General features: G+C 32.5%; 1 long non-coding RNA gene across 1 annotated transcript in view; it reads left to right on the top strand.

Moving 5' to 3' along the window:
* Window positions 1–6,581, top strand: part of LOC111088804 — a 7,551-nt gene extending 970 nt beyond the window's left edge. The window contains exon 2 of the long non-coding RNA XR_002613213.1: window positions 5,950–6,581. This is a non-coding gene — a long non-coding RNA (uncharacterized LOC111088804). The remainder of the gene's footprint in view (window positions 1–5,949) is intronic.
* The last annotated feature ends 329 nt before the right edge of the window (window positions 6,582–6,910 follow it).

The following is a 6,910-nucleotide window of genomic DNA, read 5'->3' as shown; positions in this document are numbered from 1 at the left end:
CAGAATAGACACTATGTGTGATAGAGAAGAAAAAAATAAAGCAAGCAAAACTAGGTAATCTTAGTGCCTTTCTGGACCACTATGCTACTTCAATATCATCTTGGGCAGAATAGACACTATGTGTGATAGAGAAGAAAAAAATAAAGCAACCAAAACTAGGTAATCTTAGTGCCTTTCTGGACCACTATGCTACTTCAATATCATCTTGGGCAGAATAGACACTATGTGTGATAGAGAAGAAAAAAATAAAGCAACCAAAACTAGGTAATCTTAGTGCCTTTCTGGACCACATTTTGTTACTATTACAGCCTGGAAATTAAATAATCAAAAACTTCTACATAACTAATGCAGGTTTAAAACATGATATTCCTGTACATCACTTGTACATTCGTGAAGCATACCCGTATTCCATTGTAATGCTTACAAGTTTTTTTGTATTTTTTTTCTGCAAAAATTACTCTCTTTGTTTCTCAAATTAACATTTAAATAAAACATCAAAATCTAGGCTGTCCATTAGGAACCACAAGTAACATACATTGAAACTATATGTAACATGAGTCCCGGTCAAACAAACACTTGATGTATATTTATATTGATTACCCTTATGCACCTTTCATTACCTTTCTCAAGGTTAAATGTTTGCTTACCCTTATGCACCTTTCATTACCTTTCTCAAGGTTAAACGTTTGCTTACCCTTATGCACCTTTCATTACCTTTCTCGAGGTTAAATGTTTGATTACCCTTATGCACCTTTCATTACCTTTCTCGAGGTTAAATGTTTGCTTACCCTTATGCACCTTTCATTACCTTTCTCGAGGTTAAATGTTTGCTTACCCTTATGCACCTTCCATTACCTTTCTCGAGGTTAAATGTTTGCTTACCCTTATGCACCTTTCATTACCTTTCTCAAGGTTAAATGTTTGCTTACCCTTATGCACCTTTCTCAAGGTTAAATGTTTGCTACAGTTGAAGATAAATCGGTGTTTCTGTGTTTGACAGTCTTCTTCATGGCTATAAATCAGCAAAAGTAAGATTTAACAAACTGACATTGAAATTGTACAAAAATGTTTAATTATTCTGTGAAGACTGCAATTAAGAAAACATAAAATGTAACAAAGTTGATCAAATATTTAAGTTAAAAACAGCCTTTGAGTGGATTGTGATGTAAGGTTTTATTAGTGCAGTTGTCTGTCAAATTGAAGGAAATGTAACCTTTAAAAACTGAATTTTTTTGTGACAATAAGTCGAAGTAGCAAAAGTTTCAAGTAATTTACTGTGTTGCATATTTTTGTATCATATTCTATGTACAATACAGTTTCACTTGAAGAACATGATCCACTATTTGGATTTTTGTAATGATATAAACTTTTTATTATTATGAAACTCTTCTGTGTGTACGGTGTATCAGAATCCTGAATGTTCGATTTTTTTTTTGGTTTAATTGAAATATGCATTAATAATCACAAATACAGAGCATTCCATATAATATACAGGAAGGTGCTGGTTGAATATCATGTACAGGAAGGTGCTGGTTGCATATAATATACAGGAATGTTGTGATGGCTATAAAGTAGATGGAGTTCTAACATACTCTAAGCAACACAAGATGAAACCATGGGTACTTTTGTATATATATATAACCATTAACTTTATATTCAGGCATCATTTTCTCTGCATGTCGCAAGGTTTTACTGAGTTACATTCAAAATTTAATTAAAGTTCGTTATTATCATGGTATACATATAAACTTGGCATCAAAACATAGATAATTATCCACATTTTAATATGATATAAAAGTTCTTAATTTTAGAAGGCAATATTTTAAACAATCCTCAATTTCCTCTAGTATGAGAAATGTGATATATTTTCTGCAGGCATCCCCTCTTCTCTATTTTTATTCACCACCCCTCCAATAAGTATGAAATTTGATATAAATTAATCATTATAATAGTGTCTTCACTCAGGTGAAGCATAAGTTTTATAGCCTTCAATCTTATTTGGTTGCAGACCCATAAACTAGAAAATCGGATCCCTCTTGCCACGTCCACCGATCACATTCTCTGTTTCTCAGATTGCTAATAGTTCTCTCTGACATTTAATACCATATTATTTATAACCAATAGAAAGCCAAAATGATGTATTATATTACATTGTTTTTTTGTACAGAGAATTGTCTAAAATCGCACAGATGAGTTTAGCTGAATTTTTAATGACTCTTGTTGCATAGTTAGAAAGCCAGAAAAATTGTGATAGTTATAAGACATTGTCTGCTTTTTATGTATTTATTATTCTGTGTTCTTTGGTACATTATTTAATTAAATAAAAAAATATTTATTATAGTAGTACCATTAGTAGAAAAAAGACCTAAATAAGTACTATATTTCTCGTTTTTCATGTGTATTCTTTATTTATTATTAAAAAATACTAAAGTTTAAAAATTAGAAACTTTTTAGGTTAGATTAGGTAAAATATAGAAAACAATAATAATTTTTTTATGAGGTACATTTGCGAGAAAATCATGAGTAGCCCGTGCATTAATAATTTGATAGTGTAACACAAGCTACACATTCTCTAAGTGAGTTACTACTTGTGTAGCATGAATATTAGTTAGACACAGTTCAAAGGGCAATAAAACAATAAAATTTAATTAGAAAAATATTTATACCTTTAAGAGTTCAATACTATTTGAAGTCATTCAAAAAAAAGAAAGAAAAAAGGGGTAATTTAGATTTTTTTTCAATTTTTTGGTGGTTACGAGGTCAGTCAAATTGACCAACCTCATATAGAGTTAGGGTGGAGAAAATAACAGATAAAATATAAAGCTTTACTGAAAAAAAAAGCATTTGAAATATATTTAGGAGGTTTTAGAGATTATGCAAATGAAATTTGAGAATTTTCAGGTGAAGCAAAGTATTATTTAAACTTAATATGAAAATCAATTTTTATTTGGAGCAGTTAACACTAACTCTTTTTATTCATGGAAAATTTTTAGTGATAATACTTTATTAAAATTCAGATTTTTTTGTCCACAAAAGACCTAATGCTTACTGAAAGCTTGCAAATTTTCATGAAGATACACAAAACATATTAGAAATTATAGTATGGAAACTATAAAGGTCAATTTGGGGTCATGAACTTGGCTGATGTGACACATTTCGTTACTTGTTTAATCATCAAATATTAGGAGAGTGAAAAACAACAACATATGAATGATTTTTTTTGGCTCAAGCAGTGTATATGATAACAAATCTCAGATTGTTATTGTATAAAAATTAAGTTCTTTGCATTATATAAATAATATCTCTCTATCTGTCTGTCTGTTTTATGTTGAATTTCAAACAGCTAAGCCTACTTGTTTAAAATTAGCAAATCATCATAAGAAAATAATGTTATATCATGTTCGTTTTTTTTCAGCATGAATTTAAATTTACAATTCAGATAACATAACAATCGTCAAATGCCTGACTTGCATAAAAGTGAAGTGAGAGGTGTTAATACCTGTAGTAACTGGTCAGAGTTGGACCAGTTTAAGTCACTGATCCGAGTAACTACCTGTAGTAACTGGTCAGAGTTGGACTAGCGTAAGTCACTGATCCGAGCAACTACCTGTAGTAACTGGTCAGAGTTGGACCAGTGTAAGTCACTGATCCGAGCAACTACCTGTAGTAACTGGTCAGAGTTGGACCAGTTTAAGTCACTGATCCTAGTAACTACCTGTAGTAACTGGTCAGAGTTGGACCAGTGTAAGTCACTGATCCGAGTAACTACCTGTAGTAACTGGTCAGAGTTGGACCAGTTTAAGTCACTGATCCGAGTAACTACCTGTAGTAACTGGTCAGAATTGGACCAGTTTAAGTCACTGATCCGAGCAACTACCTGTAGTAACTGGTCAGAGTTGGACCAGTGTAAGTCACTGATCCGAGCAACTACCTGTAGTAACTGGTCAGAGTTGGACCAGTTTAAGTCACTGATCCGAGCAACTTCCTGTACTAACTGGTCAGAGTTGGACCAGTTTAAATCGTTATATGAAACAGTAATGTCATTGTGGTATTGTGATATATATATATATATATATATATATATATACACACACACACACACACACACACACACACACACACACACACACACACACACACACACACACACACACACACACACACACAGATATATATTAGAAGGATTGTGTTTTTAAAAGTAAATATAACCCAAATTAAGGGTAACAAGTATTTTGATTTCTTGCTTTTCAAGTTCATATGTCATGCTCTGTTGTATTCTACAGAATGCATAATTCTTCTCATGATTCATGGCATGCACACATTTTACTGAAATCACGACAGTACAAATTGCAACATTAAGCATCCCATGTGTGATATAATTTTAGTGTCTACTGACTGACTAACAGACAATAAATTGTTGTATAGCAGTGTGAGGACTTAAAATAGGTGACTCCTCCAAGTGGCTTTTGGGCAAATCAAGGGCCTACATAATTCGCTTTGTTATGTAGGGTTAATGTGGAATTACTTTTCCCATAAAATAATAATAATCTTAAAGGTGAGTAATTCAAAAGTAAAACCATTTGTATGTTTTATTCCCTCATAATTGTTACCTTTTCTGTTGCTTGCATCATCAGTTTTATATTGTAATTAAACTTTCTTCGTTTAAATATATATATATATTTGTACTGAATTGGAGGAATAAAATTAATTCATTGGCTTTATTAACCTAAACTTTAAAATAATTTCAAAAGTTCGTGTAAACTTCACCCTTGGAAAAATCAGCTATGAAGGTGAGAAAATTGGGGAGATTTGAAGATTTTAGTAAATTAGCAGTACAAAAAAATATAACCTGATTTGTTTTAGAACCAAATAAAATTTTAATTTCAAATACATAGTGCTTATTGACTCTTGTATTCTTTCATTTTTGTTAACGACAGATCGTACGATTAAGTAGAATTTATCTTACAGTTTAGAAAAGCTGTAATCTTAATTAGGTGTGTTTTTAAAAACAGATTTGATGTTTTCAGAAACCAGATCATGTAGTGTGTACTCTTATAGTTAGTTGAACATATGCTGATTTGTAGTTTCATCTCAAATAAATTAAACTTGGAAAACACTTCAGAGGGTTGACAAGTAAGGTAACGACCACAGCCGATAAGAAATGGCAGCGGAAACGTATGAATCAGAACTACATTTTGACATTGTTTGATGTTTTATAGGTAGTGTGATGCTACAAAAAAACATATTGAATTTAGGAAGGGTGTGTAACAGCCATTTTTGATGCAAAATATTCGTACACTCAAATCATAAAGGCTAGAATTTCCAATATTCTTTCTGCTTAATGGCAATGGAAAACAAAAAGAATAGGATCAATTTTGGGCATTAAGACTATCCCGAAAGAAATCTACAACATTTTGTTTTAACCCAGCCAAGGTAAGCACGGAACAGCATCTGGTAGTATAACCTTCCACATTTCCCTTGCAAGAATACAAAACATAATCAAGAAGAATCTTCCTCTGGAAAAGGACACAAGTTACATGTACACAAGCTCCTTCCACAACATATCCGTTCAACTGTCCCATACTTGAAGCAGCTGGAGATTGAAGTGGTATTTATGCTATTTCATACAACTGGTTAAATTGCCAGGTGCCGTTTCCGTGGATTTCTGTGCAAATGGACCGTTGAAACAAGTACTAAGAAACTATTGTGTGTGTGGATGTGTTCTGGGAATGATAGTCTTACAACAGTTTTTTGTAATGGAAAATAAGATTCAGGGCTGTATTGTCCAGATGTGTGGTCATCAGATAGTGTGACATGGTATGGTAAGGCTGTAAAATACTTTTAATATAACATACTCAATCTCTGTATGCTATATTCCCAGTTGCATCCAGGTCACACCAGTGAACACATTAAACTTAGACATTGATATCTGATTTTTATTAATTTCAGGTTGTGTTAGACGTTTGAAGTTGGGCCGTTATGTACAGGGAGTTTGAAACAGGATGCCTGAAAGAAGTGTGGGACCACCAGATGATTAGAGATACAATGGTATCAACATGCTACAACCTTTTATTTACCAAGGACTATTAATACCATTGTCACCAGAACTTCCTCTTCACGTCTCAGCCAGAACAACGGAGACTTCGCTGTAGATAGGGCCGAACTGATTTACTGTTTGTAACTTAGTGGGTGTAGGTTGTTAAAATGTGTGACTTGCTAATCATGTATTAAAGTACTGATATACCAGTTGTGTGTGTGTGTGTGGGAGGGTAAAGGGACATTTATATATTTACACAGCTAGTACATGAAAACTGACTATTCTTAGAATTTTTCTTCCTTTTGTGTGATTACAACTGCATACTTGGCACCTAAAAACTGTGCCTTTTGTTCACTAATTGGATGATTGTTAATATTGTAGACAACTTTGTTGACGACATTATACAGGGCTGTAAGCTCCAATTGCAGTTTTATATGTATTGCCATTAACTGTGAATATGTTTTGTTTGAAATGAAACTACAGTTATTCATTGTTAATTATCTAAAGGACATCTGTCATTATTAAATAGTTTGAAATTAAAGAAGTTGTGGAGTTTTACGTGTTACTGAAATCTTAAATGAGAAAGATTTACATTCAATGCGACATAATTTTTCTTCAGGATTTATTTTAATTTTTTTCCAATAATAAGTTGCTAAGTCAATCCTGATTTATTTTATTTTTGAGCTAAACAAGTTATGTTCCTTTAACTCTCATGGTACGGGAGTTTGATACCTGCCAGAGCACAGGCTCTGCTCTCTTCAGTTGAAATTATGTTCGAGATATTTTGTTTTTATGGTGTAAGATGTTTTGTAAATTTGAACTTCTGATTAGCGGACCCTGTATGGTAAACATGTGATCTGAAAACTGTTGATT

The sequence above is a fragment of the Limulus polyphemus genome, unplaced genomic scaffold (genome assembly GCF_000517525.1).
Source record: "Limulus polyphemus unplaced genomic scaffold, Limulus_polyphemus-2.1.2 Scaffold4470, whole genome shotgun sequence".
NCBI classification, from domain to species: domain Eukaryota; kingdom Metazoa; phylum Arthropoda; class Merostomata; order Xiphosura; family Limulidae; genus Limulus; species Limulus polyphemus.
Note: the sequence above shows the minus strand (reverse complement) of the source record. Positions and strands in the feature narration are given on the sequence as shown.